This window comes from Lagenorhynchus albirostris, chromosome 8 (assembly GCF_949774975.1).
Source record: "Lagenorhynchus albirostris chromosome 8, mLagAlb1.1, whole genome shotgun sequence".
Lineage (NCBI taxonomy): Eukaryota > Metazoa > Chordata > Mammalia > Artiodactyla > Delphinidae > Lagenorhynchus > Lagenorhynchus albirostris.
The window spans coordinates 79,161,239-79,185,646 of NC_083102.1; the positions used below are offsets into that span (position 1 = coordinate 79,161,239).

Consider the following 24,408-nt stretch of genomic DNA (forward strand, 5'->3'; position numbering starts at 1 on the left):
TATTTAAATAAATATATATTTATGTATTTGAGGGGGGGGGACAGTTTTCCTTTATTTTTTTTCACAAATTAAGTCAGAGGACCTAGAGACCCGGTGTGTAGCACCAAGTGTCCTGTTGCAGCAGGTACTTCTCAGATACCTTGTCTTCCAACCCAGCCCTCTGACATATCCAGTTTTTTTTTGACAAGTGCAATCATTTCAACAACAGGGCCGTTCAGATCCACTTCATGTACTCAAAAGCTCTTCCGAGAGGATCTCTGCTTGACTGCTTCAAGGATCTCCCTGCTGGTAATGGCTTTTCAGTGGTTATAGAAGGACCGTCTCACTGCCTCCAGGCTAACCCGTTCCAGTTGCTGATCCTTCAGAAAGCCCAGTGCATCCAAGACCCAGAAACACCTGCTGAAGTCTGGGTGGGTTTGCTTTAGGATTTTCCCCATGAAACTAAAATAGATCTGCTTCTTCCTCCTCTTCTTCCCAAAGGCTGAACTGGCCCATTTGTATTTCATTTTGTCTGGGGTATAAATTGTAGTCTTCTTAGGAAATTGTAGTCCATGAAGCAAATGAAGTGCGCATGGAAGGCTTACTCCATATACATCTAACTCAGACTACTGGCCTAATGATTGAGATATATATATATATGCTACTTGTTGGGTAACACTCTGAATAAAAATCCATAAAGTAGGTGAAAAAAGATAGAATGTGTCAGGGGTTCTGCTTTATATAGGGTGATCCGAAAGAGTGTCTCTGTTGAGTGATATTTCAGTAGAGAACTAAAAGAAATATGGAAGCTTAGGAGGAAAACATTATGGACAGAGAGACTGTCAAGTGCAAAGGCATTGAAACTAGAGGGTCATTTATCCATTCTAACAGTGAACTGAGCAGGGAGAAATAGAGGTGAAATTAATGAGGCAGATGGGGAGCTGATCTGTGGGTCTTGTCTACAATGCTGAAGAGCGGGCTTCACCTGCAGGAATAGGAAGCCGTTGGAGTTCTGAGTTACAATGACTTGGTCTGACTTTCAGGTTGAAGAGGTCACTGACTATTGGATAAGCACGTGATAGACTTTAGGGACAGGGTTTGAAACAGAGAAACCAATCTGGAGGCTATTTTAATAGTTCAGGTAAGGGAACTTGGTGGCTTGGAGGTAAGTTGGATTGATGGAGACAGAAAGAAAAGATGTGGATATTAAAAGTAGATCCAACAGAATTAGCTGATAGCTTCTTATGGGATGTAAGAGGAAGAGAGGAGCCCAGAAATGATTTCAAGTGTTTTGTCCTAAACAGCTGGAATCGTGGAGTTGCTACTTTCTCATGGGAAATGTTGCTGGAGGAGTGAGTATGCAGAGAGATTGTGTGGTAGCTGAATGGGGACCTGAGGTCAAGGGGAGTGATGGCTAAACGTGTGTGATGTACCACATGCTTGTCTAGTGAGGGAATGATCTGGTGAGAGGGAACAATTGATGATGCAAAAGAGGGAAGAAAGTCCTTGAGTAGGTGAGAGATGGGATTTATTAAAGCAGAGCAGAGGCTGGGCTGTGACAGGAGTGCAGAGGGCAGCAGGGTATACGAGTATTGATGCAGAGGGTTAGGTAGAATTGATAGTGGTGGAAAAACTGGGGACTTCTCTTTTTACAACTTCTAGTTTCTCACTTATATGTGAAGCCAGGTCCTCCACTGTGGGAGAGGAAGGAGGAAAGGCACGTGTATCATTTTGCTGGGGCTGCCAATAACACATACCACAGATGAGGTAGCCTGAACAACTGAAATTTTTTTCCTAGAATTTCGGGATCAAGGTATCAGCCGGATTGGTTTCTTCTAAGGCCTCTCTCCTTGGCTTGGTCATCTGTGCCCTGTGTCTTCACATGGTTTTCCTTCTGTGTCTGTGTCCTAACCTCCTCTTCTTATAAGAATACCAGTCACATTAATTTAGGGGCCATCCTAATTACTTCATTTTAACTTAGTTACCTCTTTAAAGAGCCTATCTCCAAATACAGTCACATTCTGAGATACTGGGGATTTGAATTTTAACATATAAATTTGGGGGACACAATTCAATCCATAAAAAGGTATTTGAAGTTTGAGGAAAGTATGATATAAGTCTCGAGAATGGGCTAGGTACATTTAGGATTGTATGGCAATGTTTCAGTTAATGCTATAAACATGTTCAGTCACAGTCACAGCATTGTAATATTCATAACACTTAAGAAAATCAAGGGATAACTTAAGTTTAAAGTTTTAATAACTCTATTCATGCCAAATGTAAAAAATATTTTCTGTACATATACTCTAGTTGTATAGAAGATAAAAAAGAATAATAGTAGCTCTAGATTTCTTTACTATGCATACATATGTTCTAGGTATTTTTGCCAAGTGATTTGCATTTGTTATTTCATAAATTATGCCCACAGGGGGTCAAGATTAGAAAACTAGAAAAGCGGGGGAAATAGGTAGAGTGAACTCTCTACATCTTTCATCCCATGGCCTTCAGACTAAAGTCCAGCTTCTACTAGTCTCTACAACAGTCTTCTATTCAGTATGAAAAGTCTATGTCTACAGCAGTCTTATATTCAGTATGAAAAATCTATGTCCATTCTCCGCTTTGGGTATTTAACACATAATATACAGTTTTTTCAAAATTTATTTATAGTTTGTCTTTAAAGCAAGATTTAATATATTCCACAAATATCTTGATTTTATTTTACAGTTCACTTTAGCAAATTTAAAAATTAGTTATACAAATAAAGGGGAATCTCTTTGGCTTTCTTAAAACTTATCCATAATCTCTCAGTATGCGATGTTTAATTTTATTACTGTAATGTTTAAAATACAGTAGAAAATGAAGAAAACACATAGCAAATATTTAAGTAGGAGACTAACATACATGATTTCAACATACCTTTTTGTACTATCGATGGGGTATCTTCTGAAAACTCATGGTCATGCTATGTGATCAAATATAATCAGCAGTGGTTAAAAATATTATTCAGAATGTTTTTTTTTAAGAGAGGTGGGACCAATTCTAAGATGGTGGAGTAGAAGAACGTGCGCTCACTCCCTCCTGTGAGAGCACCAGAATCACAGCTAAGTGCTGAACAATCATTGACAGGAAGACACTGGAACACACCAAAAACTGTACCCCACATCCAAAAACAAAGGAGAAGCCACAGTGAGATGGTAGGAGGGGCACAATCACAGTAAAATCAAATCCCATAACTGCTGGTTGGGTGACTCACAGACTGGAGAACACTTATACCACAGAAGTCCACCCATTGGAGTGAAGATTCTGAGCCCCACGTCAGGCTTCCCAACCTGGGGGTCCAGCAACGGGAGGAGGAAGTCTGAGAGAATCAGACTTTGAAGGCTAGTGGGATTTGATTGCAGGACTTTGACAGGACTGGGGGAAAACAGAGACTTCACTCTTGGAAGGACACATACCACAGATGTCCGTAGTGTGTGCATCAGGACCCAGGGGGAAGGAGCAGTGACCCCCTAGCAGACTGAACCAGACCTACCTGCTAGTGTTGGAGGGTCTCCTGCAGAGGCAGGGGGCAGCTGTGGCTCACCAAGGGACAAGGACACTGGCAGCAGAAGTTCTGGGAAGTACTCTTTGGCGTGAGCCCTCCCAGAGTCCGCCATTAGCCCCACCAAAGAGCCTGTAGCCTCCAGTGCTGGGTCACCTCAGGCCAAACAACCAACAGGGAAGGAACTCAGCCCCTCCCATCAGCAGATAAGGGGATTAAAGTTTTACTGAGCTCTGCCCACAGCCAGTCCCTCCCTTCGGGAAGCTGGCAGAAGCCTCTTAGATAGTCTTATCCACCAGAGGGCAGACAACAGAAGCAAGAAGAACTACAATCCTGCAGCCTGTGGAACAAAAACACATTCACAGAAAGACAGACAAAAGGAAAAGGCAGAGGACTATGTACCAGATGAAGGAACAAGATAAAACCCCATAAAAACAACTAAATGAAGTGGAGATAGGTAACTTCCAGGAAAAGAATTCAGAATAATGATAGTGAAGATGATCCAGCACCTCAGAAAAAGAATGGAGGCAAAGATCGAGAAGATGCAAGAAACATTTAACAAATACCTAGAAGAATTAAAGAACAAACACCTAGAAGAATTAAAGAACAAACAGATGAACAATACAATCACTGAAATGAAAGATACAGTAGAAGGAATCGATAGCAGAGTAACTGAGGCAGAAGAACAGATAAGTGACCTGGAAGACAGAATGGTGGAAATCACTGCTGTGGAACAGAATAAAGAAAAAGAATGAAAAGAAATGAAGACAGCCTAAGAGACCTCTAGGACAACATTAAATGCACCAACATTCCCATTATAGGGGTCCCAGAAGGGCAAGAGAGAGAGAAAGGACCTGAGAAAATATTTGAAGTGATTATAGTCGAAAACTTCCTTAACATGGGAAAGGAAATAGCCACCCAACTCCAGGAAGCGCTGAGAGTCCCAGGCAGGATAAATCCAAGGAGAAACACGCCGGGACACATAGTAATCAAACTGATGAAAATTAAAGACAAAATTATTAAAAGCAACAAGAGGAAAATGACAAGTAACATACAAGGGAACTCCCATAAGGTTAACAGCTGATTTCTCAGCAGAAACTCTACAAACCAGAAGGGAGTGATACGATATATTTAAAGTGATGAAAGGGAAGAACCTGCAACCAAGATTACTCTACCCAGCAAGGATCTCATTCAGATTTCATGGAGAAATCAAAAGCTTTACAGAGAAGTGAAAGCTAAGAGAATTCAGCACCACCAAACGAGCTCTACAATAAATGCTAAAGGAACTTCTCTAAGTGGGAAACACAAGAGAAGAAAAACACCTACCAAAACAAAACCAAAACAATTAAGAAAATGGTAATAAGAACATACATACTGATAAATACCTTAAATGTGAATGGATTAAATGCTCCAACCAGAAGACACAGGCTTGCTGAATGGATACAAAAACCAGACCCATATATATGCTGTCTACAAGAGACCCACTTCAGACCTAAGGACACATACAGACTGAAAGTGAGGGGATGGAAAAAGATATTCCATGCAAATGGAAATCAAAAGAAAGCTGGAGTGGCAATACTCATATCAGATAAGATAGAAGTTAAAATAAAGAATGTTGCAAGAGACAAGGAAGGACACTACATAATGATCAGGGGATCAATCCAAGAAGAAGATATAACAATTATAAATATATATGCACCCCACTACATAAGGCAAATGCTAAGAGCTATAAAAGAGGAAATTGACAGTAACACAATAATAGTGGGGGACTTTAACACCTCACTTACACCAATGGACAGATATCCAGACAGAAAATTAATAAGGAAACACAAGCTTTAAACGACACAATAGACTAGATATATTTAATTGCTATTTAGAGGACATTCCATCCGAAAACAGCAGATTACACTTTCTTCTCAAGTGCACATGGAACATTCTCTAGGATAGATCATATCTTGGGTCACAAATCAAGCCTTGGGAAATTTAAGAAAATTGAAGTAATATCAGGCATCTTTTCTGACCACAATGCTATGAGATTAGAAATAAAATACAGGGAAAAAAACGTAAAAAACGCAGACACATGAGGCTAAACAATATGTTACTAAATAACCAAGAGATCACTGAAGAAATCAAAGAGGAAATCAGAAAATACCTAGAGACAAATGACAATGAAAACACGACAATCCAATACCTATGGGATGCAGCAAAAACACTTCTAACAGGGAAGTTTATAGCAATACAATCCTACCTCAAGAAACAAGAAAAATCTCAAATAAACAATCTAACCTTATACCTAAAGGAACTAGAGAAAGAAGAACAAACAAAGCCCAAAGTTAGTAGAAGAAAAGAAATCATAAGGATCAGAGCAGAAATAAATGAAATAGAAACAAAGAAAACAATAGCAAATATCAATAAAAGTAGAAGCTGTTCTTTAAGAAGGTAAACAAAATTGATAAATCTTTAGCCAAACTCTTCAAGAAAAAGAGGGAGAGAACTCAAATCAGTAAAATTAGAAATGAAAAAGGAGAAGTTACAATGGACACCGCAGAAATACAAAGCATCATAAGAGACTACTGTAAGCAACTCTATGCCAGTAAAATGGGCAACCTGGAAGAAATGGACAAATTCTTAGAAAGGTATAACCTTCCAAGACTGAATGAGGAAGAAATAGAAAATATGAACAGACCAATCACAAGTAATGAAATTGAAACTGTGATTAAAAATCTTCCAACAGGGCTTCCCTGGTGGCGCAGTGGTTGAGAGTCCGCCTGCCGATGCAGGGGACACGGGTTCGTGCCCCGGTCCGGGAAGATCCCACATGCCGTGGAGTGGCTGGGCCCGTGAGCCATGGCCACTGAACCTGCGCGTCCGGAGCCTGTGCTCCGCAACGGGAGAGGCCACAGCAGTGAGAGGCCCGCGTACTGCAAAAAAAAAAAAAAAAAAAATCTTCCAACAAACAGTATTTGTCTTTCTCTTTCTGACTTACTTCACTCTGTATGCCAACAAATGGAAGTCCAGGACCAGATGGCTTCACAGGTGAATTCTATCAAACATGTAGAGAAGAGCTAACACCCATCCTTCCCAAACTCTTCCAAAAAATTGCAGAGGAAGGAACACTCCCAAACTCATTCTACAAGGCCATCATCACCCTGATACCAAAACCAGACAAAGATACTACAAAAAAAGAAAATTACAGACCAATATCACTGATGAATATAGATGCAAAAATCCTCAACAAAATACTAGCAAACAGAATCCAGCAATACAGTAAAAGGATCATACACCATGATCAAGTGGGATTTATCTCAGGGATGCAAGGATTCTTCAATATACACAAATCAATCAATGTGATGCACTGTATTAACAAACTGAAGAATGAAAACCATATGAACATCTCAATAGATGCAGAAAAAGCTTTTGACAAAATTCAACACCGATTTATGATAAAAACTCTCCAGAAAGTGGGCATAGATGGAACCTACCTCAACGTAATAAAGGCCATATACAACAAATCCAAAGCAAACATTATTCTCAATGGTGAAAAACTGAAATCATTTCCTCTAAGATCAGGAACAAGACAAGGATGTCCACTCTCACCACTGTTATTCAACATAGTTTTGGAAGTCCTAGCCATGGCAATCAGAAAAGAAAAAGAATTAAAAGGAGTATAGATTGGGAAAGAAGAAGTAAAACTGTCACTGTTTGCAGATGACATGATACTATATATAGATAATCCTAAAGATGCCACCAGAAAACTACTAGAGCCAATCAATGAGTTTGGTAAAGTTGCAGGATAGAAAATTAATGCACAAAAATCTCTTGCATTCCTATATACTAACAACAAAAGATCAGAAAGAGAAATTAAGGAAACAATCCCGTTCACCACTGCAATAAAAAGAATAAAATACCTAAGAATAAACCTACCTAAGGAGGTAAAAGACCTGTACTCAGAAAACTGTAAGACACTGATGGAAGAAATCAATGATGACACAAACAGATGGAGAGATATACCATGTTCTTGGATTGGAAGAATCAATATTGTGAAAATGACTATACTACCCAAAGCAATCTACAGATTCAGTGCAATCCCTATCGAATTACCAATGGCATTTTTTACAGAACTAGAACAAACAATCTTAAAATTTGTATGGATACACAAAAGACCCTGAATAGCCAAAGCAATCTTGAGGGAAAAAAACAGAGTTAGAGGAATCAGACTCCCTGACTTCAGACTATACTACAAAGCTATAGTAATCAAGACAATATGGTACTGGCACAAAAACAGAAATATAGACCAATGGAACAGGATAGAAAGCCCAGGGATAAACCAGTCAACTACTCTCTGGCAAAGGAGGCAAGGATATACAATTGAGAAAAGCCAGTCTCTTCAATAAGTGGTGCTGGGAAAACTGGACAGCTACATGTAAAAGAATGAAATTAGAACACTCCCTAGCACATACACAAAGATAAACTCATAATGGATTGATGACGTAAATGTAAGACTGGACGCTATAAAACTCTCAGAGGAAAACATAAGAAGAACACTGTTTGACATAAATAACAGCAAGATCGTTTTTGACCCACCCCCTATAGTAATGGCAATAAAAACAAAACTAAACAAATGGGACCTAATGAAACTTAAACACTTTTGCACAGCAAAGGAAACTGTAAACAAGACGAAAAGACAACCCTAAGAATGGGAGAAAGTATTTGCAAATGAATCAACGGACAAAGGATTAATCTCCAAAATATATAAACAGCTCATGTAGCTCAATATTAAAAAAACAAACGACCCAATTAAAAAATGGGCAGAAGACCTAAATAGACATTTCTCCAAAGAAGACATACAGATGGCCAAGAAGCACGTGAAAAGCTGCTCAACATCACTAATTAGTAGAGAAATGCAAATCAAAAGTACAATGAGGTATCACCTCACACCAGTTAGAATGGGTATCATCAGATACCAAACTACAAACAACAAATGCTGGAGAGGGGTGGAGAAAAGGGAACCCTCTTGCATTTTTGGTGGGAATGTAAATTGATACAGCCACCATGGAGAACAGTATAGATGTTCTTTAAAAAACTAAAAACTACCATACGACCCAGCAATCCCACTACTGGGCATATGCCCTGAGAAAACCATAATTCAAAACGAGTCATATACCACAGTGTTCATTGCAGCTCTGTTTACAATAGCCAGGACATGGAAGCAACCTTAGTGTCTATCGACAGATGAATGGATGATGAAGATGTGGCACATATATACAATGGAATATTACTCAGCCATAAAAGGAAACGAAATTGAATTATTTGTAGAGATGTGGATGGACCTAGGGATTGTCATACAGAGTGAAGTAAGTCAGAAAGAGAAAAACAGATATCGTATATTAACATATATATGTGGAATCTAGAAAAATATTCCAGATGATCCGGTTTGCAAGGCAGAAATAGAGATACAGACGTAGCGAACAAATGTATGGACACCAACGGGGGAAAGGGGGGTGGAGGGGTGGTGGTGGTGGGATGAGTTGGGAGGTTGGAATTGACATATATACACTAATATGGATAAAATAAATAATAAGAACCTGCTTATAAGTAAATAAATAAAATTCCCCCCAAAATAAGAGGTAAATGAGAGAGAAGAATAAATTGCATATGGTATAATGTTTAAATTATCTTTCTCAATACAAATTGTTAGACATTTCTCTATACTTTCTCAATACTTAGAAATATGTCAGATGGCTTTACTTTTACTTCTTGGCAGGCGTCCCTTGAATCCTTAAAATGAATGAAATTTTATGCTGCAAGTTGTACCACAGTGTACTTTCCTTTCACTTAGCTCTCTCACACAGTGCGACTTGGGATTTTACCAACTTTGAATGCTTATCTGTACTCGTAGCCGTTTGGGTTGCATGCCATTTGAAAACCAGATGAATACTATGGATTCTTTAGAAAAATTCAAGACTTTGCACGTACATTCAAAACATTGCATCCAGATTCAAGCAATTCATGGATTCCCGTAAGACAGCCCGTGAATATCCATGGACTTCAGATTATAGTGCTTCTAGACTAATGGTAATAGCCTGGTTATACCAATTATGACTTATCTTGATGGAATATAATGTATAACAGGAACAGGGGGATGTTTATGATGAACTGAAGCATGACAAAAGCAAAACACAAAGTTATATATGTACTATGATTACAATGATATAAACTACACATCTCGACAAAACATTTTTAAACTCATATAAAACTAAAGTAGCTGTCTAAAAGTAGTAGGATTATGAAAATTTTTCTTTTAAAAATTCCTTATTTTTAAAAATGCTATATTGTTTTGTATTAAAAACAATATAGCAATAGGAGAAACCTACAAAAGAGATAATGTATAACCTGGACAAATGCAATCATTCCTTAGGTGCTCATTGAACATCATTCTTTTTTTCTTTTCTTTTTATCATCTTCCTTTTTGTTCTCTTGACTGAAGCTAAAATAATCATAAAAAAAATTCAGTCTGCTTATACCACCTCTGCAATTAAAGCTACTCAGTAGCTTCTGACTATGGTCTCCCAGTCTCCTTTTCATGAGATGGCCTTTGCCCATCTCCCTACATTTCCCCCACTTCACTAGCCTTTCCCAGAAAAAGCCTACTCCTCCTTGCCTCTCTGCCTCTACACTTGACTTTGCACATTCATCCTCTGGTTCTCCTGCTCTCCTCTCCTCAATGTTACTCATCGTTTAGATTTCAGCTCCAACTTTACTTGTTAAGGAAAGATCCTATTTATTCTCCAGCTTGAGAACAGTACTGCATTATTCACACTTACAAGCATTCTGATTTTAATTTCATAGATTTTTTTGTGGAAGGAATGACTAATAAACCCACAAGACAGTTCATATTTTTTGTAAAACATTAAAAGATTAAAAACATGAAGTTTTTTTTTACATACATATAGATAATACTGCGAGCAAAGCATTCCAATTGACTAATTTAATCAATACGGACAGCCCACTCTTATAATATTAACATATGTAAGGCAAGTCCTCTTCAAGATAGTATAGTAAGGAGATTACAAAGGTAGAGAAAGTGCTCGAGTGGAGAAAGTATTTTATAACACTTACAGTTTATTTTTTGAGATTTAGGCTGATAATATGACCCAAAAACATCCAGCAATTTTCAAACGTTCAGAGAAAATGAAAGTAAATTAAGTTAAAAAAAAAATTGAGTCCAACATGTTATTTGTCGTCATGTGGACACAATAGCTAACAGATTGAATCTGTATTTCTTTAAAGTTACGTAAGTCCTGCCTTAGGTCATTTCACTCTGGGGGGTTCAAGAGGAAAGACAAATTAGCTCAGTGGGTGCTAATCTCAGCATCATCTCTATGGTTGGAATAGCACTTCTGCGTGTTCATATAGAAGTTCAGCCTTCTTGAACTCTTTCCAGTTTTACCAACCAGAAAGTGTTGGTACAAGTTTACGTAGCTTCATTCCTGTGGACTTAACATTTAAGGAATGGTGATATATATCACATCCTGCATTTTGCTTCAAATAGCCTTAGTACAACAAAGATCATGAAATTACACTGTTTTTAGCTTTAATTTCAAATAGTCTTGGAAGCTTTACTTTAGTAGATCCTATTCTGTAATCTTATATTGGTCACAATATAATATGCAAATAGGAAAATACATATATTTGTTTAAAACCATAATATCCAACCTGACATTTTTAATCTCATAAGACTACTCAGGAAATGGATGAGCTGCTAAAATATTAAGGCTAACAAATCATCAATTCAATGGCGTTTTGTAGGTCACCCTGACCGGAAGAACTGTCAACCATTTTGTTCCCTTAATTCTGTAAATCAAGACTTTCAAAGGTTTTGCATCCAAGGCAGCAGTCTGAAAGTTTTCAATTTTCTTACCAGGTACCATTTCCTAAACCTGCTGAATGCTGAGTAGATATCTAATGATTGCTGTTCACCAAAGGGTAATTAGGATTCTGGTCTCAAAATGTTTAATAACATATTTGAGAGATGGAAACTTTTATTATTTGTTTCAATTGTTCTTAATTTTAAAATTGTATCTTTGTACATATTTAAAGGTTCATAGAATAAAAGGTTTCTATGCATATCTAAATAGTAAGGAAAAAACCACTTAGGTTTAAAACCAAAAAATTGGATCACGTCTACTTGAATTCCATCTAAGAGCCCTTACAGCCAGGTATTTTTTCATAAATTATAGACAGCTTGATTCAGAGTATATACACATAGCACTTAAATGGAACAATATATCTGAAGAGAGGCATTCCCTTTCTTTCTATACATTTATTGCTTCTTAAACAGATTTTGCTTCACTTTCAGGAGTAAGGGATGAAATTCCTCTCTCCTCCTCCTTAAACCTATTTGCTTTGCAAATGTACTAATGCACTTTATTCCAACAGTTAAAGAAGAAGTGCTTTATCAGAAGCTAGAACAATTTCACTTTCCAGAAATGTGATTATATTCAGTTTCATTAGGTGAACCATGCAATTAGGGATATCAATCTTCCCTTTCGGTACCTGAAGAAACTTCTGACAGTGGGTGATTTGGTGAGATAAGCTCTACACAAATTTAACTTCCTGTTCAGTTTCTTAGCACCTTAATTTTCTTACAGCTTTTAAAAAACACATGTGCAAGAGGAGTAGCCAAATCCAAAGAAGGCAAGTGTTTGTATAAATACTTTTTATAAGTACTGTTGTGTTGCAATAGATGGCTCCAATGATTAAATGGCTAGGTTTTTATACAATATTTTAGATGAATGCAGAGATTTACAGCAAACAAAATATATTCATGTGGCTTAAAGGATTAGAAAATATTTACTTTTGTGAGAAAATCATTGAACTTTTGGTCTTTTTCTTTACACTTTAAAATAAAACTGTACCTGTCTCACTGCTGGTATTAGAACTGAGTTAAAGAACTAAACTTAAACTAGCACAGGGGGCAGAGTACCTTCTGATTTCCTTAATAAAATGTCTATAGCAGCATCTAGCTTTGTTCAGAATAGGTGTGCCATTTTTCTATACGAGTAGTTATGATTTAAATAGTATTAGCTTTCATGTCATAAAAATATGAGACCTTTTCTCACTTCCTCTACCTAGTAGTAACTTGAAGATATTCCTATTTACAGTATAAAGCAAAAAAGAATCCACCATAAAGTTTTATGCTTTTTTACTCCTTTTTCTCTTTTATGTTTCACCTTCCTCATATAGCCAGCAAGCAGTGACAATAATCCAACACTTGTATTAACGTATGAACTTCAGGGGTTTTTTGGGGGCGTGGGGTGGGGAAATGAGAGTTAATGATGTACACATTCATACTGTGCTTCTAAATGCTTTATTATTCCCAGAAGTGGGGGACTTCGCCCAGTGGGTAAGTGGTATTTCTTGGAGAAATATAGTGCTGGGTTGGAAGCTTATTGAAGAAATACTGTACAACTTAACTGTTTTTTCTTGAACAAGTATCTATGAAATTCCGTATTTTTGGTGGACTAAATATCAGTTTCAATTTCACTTAACAAATATTTATTGAGGACCTACTATATGCAACTTATGATACTCAAATGAGTTAAATAGCCAAAGAACTTTAGCTGGTGAGTGAGGTTCACGTGGAATATGCAGGGGAAGAGTGTTCAGAAAGGGATCTTATGTGCATATCACAGTGAATAGGATGGATCAAAGAGAGTAAGTAGTTAATCCAAGTTCATACAGTAAATAAATGACAAAATGGGACTTCAGAACACAAATTTTGTCTGAGTTAAAGCCAAAGTGGCGTTCATTGAATTGTATTGACTTTTGTATTAGTTTCCTATTGTTAATGTAGCAAATGATTATAAACTTAGTGTCTTTAAACAAAACAGAGTTATTAGCTTGCAGTTCTGGAGGTTGCAAGGGCGATGTTCCCTCTAGAAGCCCTAGGAAGTATCCATTTTCTTGTCTTTTTATAGCATCTAGAGGCCACTTACATCCCTTGACCTGTGGCCTCTTCCTTGAATCATTTCAAACCTCTGCTTTCTTCGTCACACCTCTTTCTCTCACTCTGATCCTTCTGTTCCCTTTTCACAAGGACCCTTGTGATTGCATTGGATTCACCTGGATAATCCAGGATTATCTCCCATTTCAAAAACCTTAACTTCTTTACGACACTGAAGTCCCTTTGGCTGTGTAAGGTAACATATTCACAAATTTCCAGGGATCAGGGTGCGCTTGCCTTTGGAGAGGCCATTATTCAGCCTACCGCAACTCTCTAGAGCCTAGTCCATTCCTACTTAATTTTGCCATTGGAATTTATCTTTCAATCTTCTTTTTGCCTCCTAAGTTTCCACTTATTTCTAGTTATCCTTATTTCTCTAGGATTATGACCCTGTTTAGAAAAAAAAAAAAAGCCACAATTTTTCTTTGTTTTACCTTCATATTGCTTGAGATTCTGCCATGCTTCTAATAATGAATATTTCTTGGTAGTGGTAATTCCTAGGTTTTAATTTCTGATGTAATCCGTCTGTTTCTTGAGAAGGACTTTGAGGAAAAGTTTTAATTTTGACAGAGATAGAAACAAAGGGAGAGTATTTTATTTTGAAGGATTTTGATGAACAAAGGCCCAGAGCAAGATATATAAGGTAGAACCAAATAAAATAATGTTACCTAGTCTATAGGGAACATTTGATAGTCTGTAGGATGAGAGAGGAAAAATAAAATATGGGAGCCATTTTTCAGAAGCCCTCAAATTAATCAGTAGTATACTTATGTAATATGATTGACGGAAAAAATGATCTTTATTATAAAATTAAGTTTTCTACAAATCCATTACTGATAAAATGTGTTTATTGTGTGGTAAATGCCCATTTTTAAAAAGCGTGCTCTTCTTTTTATACACTGACCTTTAAAATTCCAAAAACTTCTTTCAAAAACAATTGTACTATTTATTATTTAGAAATAGATACACACACACACACAGCAACACATTAGCAGGACCTCATGCAATGCTGGCTATAAAACAGGATTGGAACACTATAGGCATATAACTTTGAACAAGGGTTTATTTATTCTGCTTATCTCATTATGTAGTTCTAATGATTTTTAATACTATTGAATGGTTTTTTGAATGTCTGAATGTGGAAATTAGTCTATATGTAAACTGTCAGGTTGTAAATGCCTAATGGGCCATCTGTATACTCACTTCTGTTGTATTCATCTTGTGTAGAACTACTCATATTTATGTAACAAAAATCAACTTAATTTTACAGTCATTAAGGAACAGCTATGAAAGTATTTAATAGCTATAAATCAACCTTGGAGTGAAAGTTTTAAATGATTATATTTAAGCTCCCAGTATAAATGAACTATTTTGGCATTCATTAGATTAAAATGATTAAATTGCTTCTCTCGTGTCTCATATTCACATAGGAAGTTTTGTACTTTTGCTTAACCACAAAATACTTTACCCTCTAGAAGGAAGAAAAATAATAATCTCATAGCTTTTTAATGAAAGGGACATTGTGTTATGTATAACTTAATGTTTCCTCTAGATTTACTATTTTAGAAAGGGCTAGAAGTGGAAAATGTTAGATGCTGCTGACTTACAATGACATCATTCTGTATTTAATTAAAATGTGTACTTAATACTTCACTAAGACTTTTAAAACCACAGAGCTTTATCTACTTTCAGTTTTTGCTCTCAAAAACTCGAGTTCTTAGACTTTTCATATTGGACATTATTTTCTGAAGTGTGATAAAAAGTAAATCCAAACATTTAAGCAAATTTAACTCAGAACTACTTTGCCTACAAAAATTTTCCTAGAGACTGTGTTTATAAAGAAAAACTTCCATAATGTTTTCTGCTTATAAATTTATTTAGCTGATCTTTACTCAGTGCCACGTATTTAGGCATGCAGTCTTATAGAGATACGAAGTCTTAAGAGATATAAAAATATATAACATACAGATTTTGTTCTAAGGAGAAAATTGATATACAGTTAAGTACATAGCATTTCATGGGATAAGTGCTGATAAAGACACGTAGAGATGCTGTAGAAGCAGAGGGGTATCACAACAGGTTTTCCGGAGGTAAATTATGTTATCGCTAAGCCTTAGGAGCCTTGTTCATTCTGTGTTTGATTCCTTAAGAGAAGATTGGAGTTCTCCTGGCTTAAGGTCTGCAAATGTCCAGAGCAGCAAACTGCAGGCATTATTAATGCAGCATATTTCCAATGAGAGGACTCTAGCCTGAGTAATAGCAGCGACTCACCATTGATTTTTATATATAAACACTGACTTAGTTGTCTACCTGGGAAAGCAAAGAAGGGATGAGTAAAACCCAAGATCACTTTATAAAAGCCACTAGTATTCAGTACTTTATACTATTTAATTACTTCACTGCTTTCCCTCACTAACTCATTTACTAAAGTTGACCAACAGAATAAAGTGGCATCATTTATCATGGTACCATTCTTACAGTCTTTTAAAGGATCTCTAAAACAATTACATTTTAATATTGTGAAAACTTGAAGTATATAAAAAGATACTGGAGAAATGCTAGATCCAGGATCTCACTGCATTTGTTTTGGCCCAGTCCTTGTGCCATCTGGGAGATCCAGGCTACACCTACCGCTGCAGGTAGATTTAGCTCACCTCTCCCCTAGCATTCTCAGCTTCAGGGGCGCCAACGACCGTAAATCTCCATATTCATGAGAGACTATAGTACATGTGAGAACCTTTTGGAAACCACAATTGATATGTTTGTACGACGTTTCATAATAATAGTGCAAAGTTCGTTGCAATGCCTTCCAAATAGTTTTCTTCCTCTCAATTCCCAGAAATACACCATCAGATGAACATGGCCATTCTTTTAATCTAAATTATTTCTAATTCCTTGCCTCATATATATATTCTTTTGTACATATATATATTTTCCCATTAGGATAATTTTTTCTTCGTATCAAATTATGAAATATTAGTTCTATAGGAACAGTGAGGGATCGTGGTGAAGTATTTGAATTGAGTTTGATATTAGATTACAACAACTTGACCCTATACTACCTACAGAGTAAATTTTCCATGAATTCCTACTGTTGCCACAGCAATAACCAAGAAAAATAGAGTTGTGCTATATTGTCTTATCTACGTGGAACCTATGTTTGGACAAAGTTGAATATAGTCCGATAAAATGTAGCATCAGTTACTGATCAGTTACTGATCGGTCAAGCTTGCTAAACTGAAACAATGTGTATGAATGTATTCATAGGACACTTTCTAATTGGTAGGACAGTTCATGGAACCACAGCTGAGTGAAAGCTGGTAACAAAAGAACTAGTGTTGAGCAAAACACAGTCAAGACAGTAAAATGGATGGACATAAAAAACAGAGTGCTAAGACAGTGTATTGATCTAATGCATTCTTACCAGAGAGTCCACAGAGATGGAATATTACAGAGTGAATATCACTGAAGGCTCTCCTTGCCGGTGACACATTTTCATTAGCAAAAATAACTGCCATAAAAAAGTATCAAGTTTTTCCACGTGAGATCTGGGTCCTACAATAACCAGAGACCTTCATGATCAAAACTGGCTAGGCTTAGAGCATGATTTCAAGTGTTTTTTTCTGGTTCTTGTCTAGTCTGGCTCACTGTGGCGTAAGACTTTGTGTCACAGTGTTAGTGTCAGAAGAGATACTTAAATAGATGTGTCCCTTGCCAGGACTATAAAGTATATGGGTGCTATCCATAGATAGATAATTGTGCTGATGGTTCTATAAGCTGAGTATTAGTGTTGTTTCTAGAAGTGTCAGACTCTCACCTGTCCAACTGGTCTAGCCATCAGTTTATAGATTAATTGAGAACAGTGTGGTCGTGGTGTTGAGGGTTAAATGGGAAATCTGTAATTGGGGTACACCACTGATAGACTGTCATGTAAGAGAGATCAGGTTAAGAGTCCTACCTCAGGAAGTTACCATTTTCAATTAGAATATTTGACCCCACTGATATTTTTTCTCTGTGCCTAGGAAAATTTTAGGGGGCAGCCAAAAGATTCACATCAATTCATATAAATATAGGAAGGTCCAAGGTCCAAGATGCCATCATGAGATCAGAGGGTGGGGGGAGGACATATGAAAGAGATTGGGACATGCAACAGTGTTTATGAATGTGTTAATATACATACATATATCTCCTGTCTTTATTCATTGAGAGAACCTAGAAACAGTGACACTCAAGCAGCGAAGAGCATTTCCAGTACATAACATTCTCCATTAAAAGGAGCTGAGGTTCTTTGGAGGAGTGGTTGGAGTTTGCAGACTGTATCTGCAAATAGATTTAATGTTTGACTGGAGTAGGGAAAATACAAGATGAGTCTGGAGCATGAATGTACTCTAAAGAAAGCAAAGAAAAGAGAAAAAGAGAGGGAGGGGAAGGGAGGGGGTGAGGAAAGATGGAAGAAAGGGAGGAAGGAGGGAGGGAGAGGAAGGAAGGAAAGAAGGAAGGGAGGGAGGGAGTGTGGGAGAGAGGGAGGGAAGGGAGGAAAAAAAGAAAGGGAAAGGAAGGAAAAGTGAAGTGTCAAAAGGACACAGGATCCAACCTAGAAGAGCTCACTATGACCAAGCCTGGAACAATTCAAGCAACACATAAATTTTGACAGTATTTGATTATACCAAGAGAATGATGTAAATATCTGTGAGCCCATGCTATTATAAATAAATAAATAAATAAGTGAATGGGAAAAGGGACAACTCTTTCCTATAGAAGAATTTCAGTTAAAAGTGTAGAAGAAATGAGAGAAATAGAAAATCACCCTTAGAACACCATTGTAATAATTGCTGCAGGCAAGACCCAATGATGGATGCTAAAATTAGTAGACAAAAGTTTAAGGAGAAAGGGGATATTTGCATACTCAGTAGCTATCCCTTCCCCAAATCTATCAATTACAAAGAAAAACATAGTAACTTTACAGTGGAGAAACCTGGCAGTTGCTACCTTACAGAACAATCAGTGTGAACATCACCAGACTTATCAAATCTTGAGTTTCTATTATGATGCACTGAGACGTAATGTATATCTGTGGTATCCCCAATGCATAACCTCAATCGAATTTTGAGAAAACACCGTACAAACACAAGTTAAGTGACATTGTACAAAATAACTGACTAGTATTCTTTTTTTTTTTTTTTTTTTTTTTTTGCGGTACGCGGGCCTCTCACTGTTGTGGCCTCTCCCGTTGCGCCCTCTCCCGTTGCGGAGCACAGGCTCCAGACGCACAGGCTCAGCGGCCATGGCTCATGGGCCCAGCCGCTCCGCGGCATGTGGGATCTTCCCGGACTGGGGCACGAACTCGTGTCCCCCGCATCGGCAGGCGGACTCTCAACCACTGTGCCACCAGGGAAGCCCCAAATATAGTTTTAAAAATTATTATCTACAGGTAATTAAAGTATAGTTTTGCAAATGCCATCAACGGAAACCAACTTCCATTTATACACTACATGTTTCGTTGGGTATTTCTATGGTGTATTTATTTATCTTTTAACACCTTTATTGGAGTATAATTGCTTTACAGTGGTGTGTTAGTTTCTGCTTTATAACAAAGTGAGTCAACTATACATATGCATATATCCCCATATCTCTTCCCTCTTACGTCTCCCTCCCTCCCACCCTCCCTATCCCACCCCTCTCTCCCTGTGCTATGGGGCTGCTTCCCACTAGCTATGGGTTTTACATTTGGTAGTGTATATATGTTCATGCCACTCTCTCACTTCGTCCCAGCTTACCCTTCCCCCTGCCCGTGTCCTCAAGTCCATTCTCTAGTAGGTCTGCATCTTTATTCCCATCCTGCCCCTAGGTTCTTCATGATCTGTGGTGTATTTAAAAGTATTTCAAAATATATGGATAAATTGCTCTTGCACTGAGGATCAATTAAATCCACATCTGTAGATCTGAAATATTCGTTGTCAATAGATCCAGTATCTTACTGCTTGCTGGCATTCTCTTGACTGCTCAAACTCAGTCTTTCAAAAATGGAACTCATTATAATACAACCCGGACCTATTCTTCTCCCCACATCTGTACTTCCAGTTGAGAGTACCACCATCCTGCTGGTGACTTCAGTCTGTGACTCCCACTATCATCTCTAATTTCTCCTAGCTGCTTTTCAGCCTCTACATGCTGTTACTAAGTGCTCTTGATTTTATATCTAAGTGTTCTTTTAATCTGTGCTTTCCTTTTCATTCCCACAATGATCAACTTGTTAAAACAGACTACGTATTTTCTAGCTGGTCCAAAATTGTCTCCCTCTCTCAGCAACCCCTTCCCGGAACACACACACACACACACACACACACACACACACACACACACACACACACACACACACACACACACACACACACACACACACACACACACACACACACACACACACACACACACACACACACACACAGAGATACTACACGGATTTGATTTTATGATATTGTCACTCCCCACTTCAAAATATTTGACGGCCAGTGAAGTAACTACAGTTTAATAGACGAGGCTCTCCATAATTTGGCCACTAACTACCTTAGCAGTCTACTTCAGGAAATGCTTTTTAGGTCTCAGCTTCATTGACTTTACTCATGTCCTCCTTTTTACAAACACTTGCGTCTCTCATTCTCCAAGGCACCTCTCTCTCCTATTTCTCTTCCCTCTTTGTCTTAGGCAGTTAGGATTCCTATATCAAAGTATAATACCATAGCCTGGGAAGCTTATAAACAGCAGAAAGTTATTTCCCACTGTTCTGGAGGCTGGAGGTCTTAGATCAGGGTGCTAGCATGGTCAGGTTCTGGTGAAGGCCCTCTTCAGTGTTGCAGACTGCCGAACTCTCTTCATCCTCACATGGCTCAAAGTGGGCAAGAGAGTTCTATGGGGTCTTTCTTTATAAAGGTACTAATCCCATTCAAGAGGGCTCCACCCTCATGACCTAATTACCTCCCCCAAACCCCACCTCCTAATACCATCACATTGCATGTTAGAATTTCATCATATGAATTTGGAAGGGACACAAACATTCAGTCCCTTATACTCTCCGACCAGGTTTTCTTCAGCTGTTTCATCCACTTCCTTTATTTTAGCTACCTCTACGGTAATTATTCCCAAGTTTGGTGCCTTCAGCTGGGATACTTTGCTGAATCCCAAACTTATATATCAACTGCCTACTACTTACTATATCCTCCTGGATACCAAATTGAACCTATCACTTTCCTCTCCCCATTTACTATGTCCCTCTATATTCAATCATCAGGTATTGATAATCCCACCTCCTAAATATCACAGTGATGTTAGAAAAGTTCTAAGCCTTTTGGCTTAATCCGGATGATGACCATTGGCTAGGATGAGATAGGGGAAAAAATGTAAATTTGGGTCTGTTATTTTAAAATTATATGAATCAGAGAAAATGCTAAAAAGATAGGATAGACGCAATAGTACTTTAAAACCTAGAAATAATTAATGCTTTGTCAATGCAGCAAGCAAAGTATTACCCCCAACATACCCATTAGCCTAACCCTAATTACATATTTATTCATTTTATCTAGCGTCTGTCACACTTAGCACAAAGCAGAAGTTTGATTTTGAATAGTAATCGTCAGCTAGAGCAGCTGAATAATTTAGAAGTCTCAATTTCAGCCTTTTCCATGTAAATGATATTCTAAAAATAAAAGCATTACCATATATAGTATTTCTAAAGTTTATGGCAAAGATGTGTTAAGAATATACATTAGCATATTAATACTGTGCTCTGTGAATATACCAATACCTATAAATATTTTTATTCCCACAATTAGAATAGAACATTCATTATAGTTATAAGGCAGTGTTGTGGTTGTGCTTTTTTTTTGTATGACTGTATCTGCAAACAGATTTAATGTTATAACTGGATCAAAAAATGTTTGACTTAGAATTACATAGAATAAATTGATGTACATCAGCAAAGAATAAAATCCCCACCCTATCCCTTTCCCATCTGCTATGTTACAGTTGTCTTACCAAGTAGAGCTCTAGTTTCTTAGGTAAGTGACATAAGCATTCTGAACTTCTATGAGCATTATGAAAAGAAAAAAAACTTTGAAATTCAAAATAATACCAGTTTTTGTATTTCTTGAAAAAGTTTTAAATGTTTATTTTAGTTCAAATCATGTGAAATTGCCAATAGTTCATCATTTTGCTTACAAAAATGGTAGTTTTATATGATTAATTTATATGGTTTGATCCCACTCCATTAAATCTATCAAAATTCTTAATTTCTATGTTTAGAAGTGTATGTTAAGTTGAAATGTTGAAAGAATATTTGAATTTGGCTTTACCAAATGGTAGCTAAAACTATTTTTGTTAATATTGTACTATATATTTTAAATATAATACATAGTTTATATTTTACTTTTCTTCAAGCTCAGGGTGTGGAATACTCTGAGCAATGTGTAGACTATAGTAATTGAACAGGAAGAAAATCACCACACTATAAAAATAAACAATTATAACTTGCTACTGACAGCAGGTCCCATGATATCCTATAATCCAGTGAAGGTTTCCACACATACAAAAGCATTTTAAAATAAACAATTCTGATGGTGTGTTTACAGTTTGCTTACCTAAATTGTGTCAATGTTATTTCTACTGGCAGTAAAATTGAACATTTGTTTTTCTATTCTTTTGAGAGTTACTCTTTCTTTGCAAATAACTCTCAGATAAAGTTATAATGTATGGATGATGTATGGAAGTAAATTGACAGAAAATCAATAACTTCCTCATCGAGAACTGGTGGCTTAAATTCTCAATTCACTAATGAAAATTATTCCTATTTCATTTTGACTAATGTCTATAAAACATATTTTTCTTGATGTTTGCCTCAGTTAAGATGCTTTAAGTTTCAAGGAACAGAAAACACAACCAACAGTGGGTTAGCAATAAGAAGGTTATTATCTCACATCTAAGGAAGACACCAGTTCTGTGATGACATCAGAGATCCTGTCCATCATTTCTTATGCTTATTGGCTTTTTTTTGAATTTTATTTATTTTTTTATACAGCAGGTTCTTATTAGTTATCCATTTTATACATATTAGTGTATATATGTCAATCCCAATCTCTCAATTCATCCCAACACCACCACCCCCTTCCCCGCCACTTTCTCCCCTTTGTGTCCATATGTTTGTTCTCTACATCTGTGCTTCTACTGTTGTCCTGCAAACCGGTTCATCTGTACCATTTTTCTAGGTTCCACATGTATGCGTTAATATATGATATTTGTTTTTTTCTTTCTGACTTACTTCACTCTGTATGACAGTCTCTAGATCCATCCACGTCTCTACAAATGACCCAATTTTGTTCCTTTTTATGGCTGAGTAATATTCCACTGTATATATGTACCACATCTTCTTTATCCATTCGTCTGTTGATGGGCATTTAGGTTGCTTCCATGTCCTAGCTATTGTAAATAGTGCTGCAATGAACATTGGGGTGCATGTGTCTTTTTGAATTATGGTTTTCTCAGAGTATATGCCCAGTAGTGGGATTGCTGCGTCGTATGATAGTTCTATTTTTAGTTTTTTAAGGAATGTCCATACTGTTCTCCATGGCAGCTGTATCAATTTACATTCCCACCAACAGTGCAAGAGGGTTCCCTGTTCTCCACACCCTCTCCAGCATTTGTTGTTTGTAGATTTTCTGATGATGGCCATTCTAACTGGTCTGAGGTGATACCTCATTGTAGTTTTGATTTGCATTTCTCTAATCATCAGTGATGTTGAGCAGCTTTTCATGTGCTTCTTGGCCATCTGTATGTCTTCTTTGGGGAAATGTCTATTTAGGTCTTCTGCCCATTTTTTGATTGGGTCATTTGTTTTTTTAATATTGAGCTGTCATATGCTTATTTTGATATGTTAACTTCTATCCTTAGGCTGATTCCTTTCAGGGCCACAACATGTCATTGCAGGCATCACAGGTAGACAGCAAAGTCCAAAGAAAAAGAAGACTTTTCATTTCCATGCAGCTGTTTTATGAGCAAGAAAATCCCTTCCTTGTCCCTTGTTTTCATTGGACAAAACTACATCGTACACCTTTGACAAAGTCAGTCATTGGCTAGGGAAAGGGAATTACCGCATGGGCTCAGACAAATCAATATCCCACTTTTTAGCTCTTCTGTGCACACATGGCAACAGTGATTGTGAACACTCAGACAAAATAGGAGCTCTACCAGCAAGGAAGAGTACAGTGCCTTCTGTTAGGCCACCTAATGTTTCCAGTAGTCATCAAACATGTTAATGCACTAGACTTTGCCAGTGAATCTACTCATCCTCATTAGGCAAATCTGGATGCAGTATTTAGTACCTCTGTCTGAACATCTATTTAACATAGAAAAATGTCTAGAATGATACACAGCAACCTTGAGTAACTCTAGGGAACAGAATAGGGAATGCAAGGGGAGACTACTTTCAGTTTTTAATTTATGTGCTTCTGTGGTGTTTGATTTTTTACAGTAAGGATTTGTTATTAATCTTTTACTTTAAAAACGAAATTGTTTTTCCTAATTGTATAAATTACAAAATGATTGCATTAAAAAGAAATATTGTTTCTGCAACTTTAAAAAAGCATTATAAAGCATGTAGTGCAGGGAGCAGGCAATTATGTACTGATCTGAGGAAACCGTTTCTCAAGATGCGAGGAGTTCATCACTGGACATGCTGTACCGAAGTTAGTTTGGTATTTAAGAAAAGTCTTAACATGAAACAAAGTTTTTAGATCAAGCTTAAACTGTTGAGCCAGTTGAAACCCAGAATTTTTTGAGTAGCCAGATCTCTACTAAGCAATAAAGTAGCCACTAAACACATGCAGTTATGCAT

At 37.2% G+C, this 24,408-nt stretch overlaps 1 pseudogene; it reads right to left on the reverse strand.

Annotated features, from left to right (window-relative positions):
- Positions 1–233: 233 nt before the first annotated feature.
- Positions 234–10,255, reverse strand: LOC132524343 (histone H2A.N-like; annotated as a pseudogene).
- Positions 10,256–24,408: the final 14,153 nt, after the last annotated feature.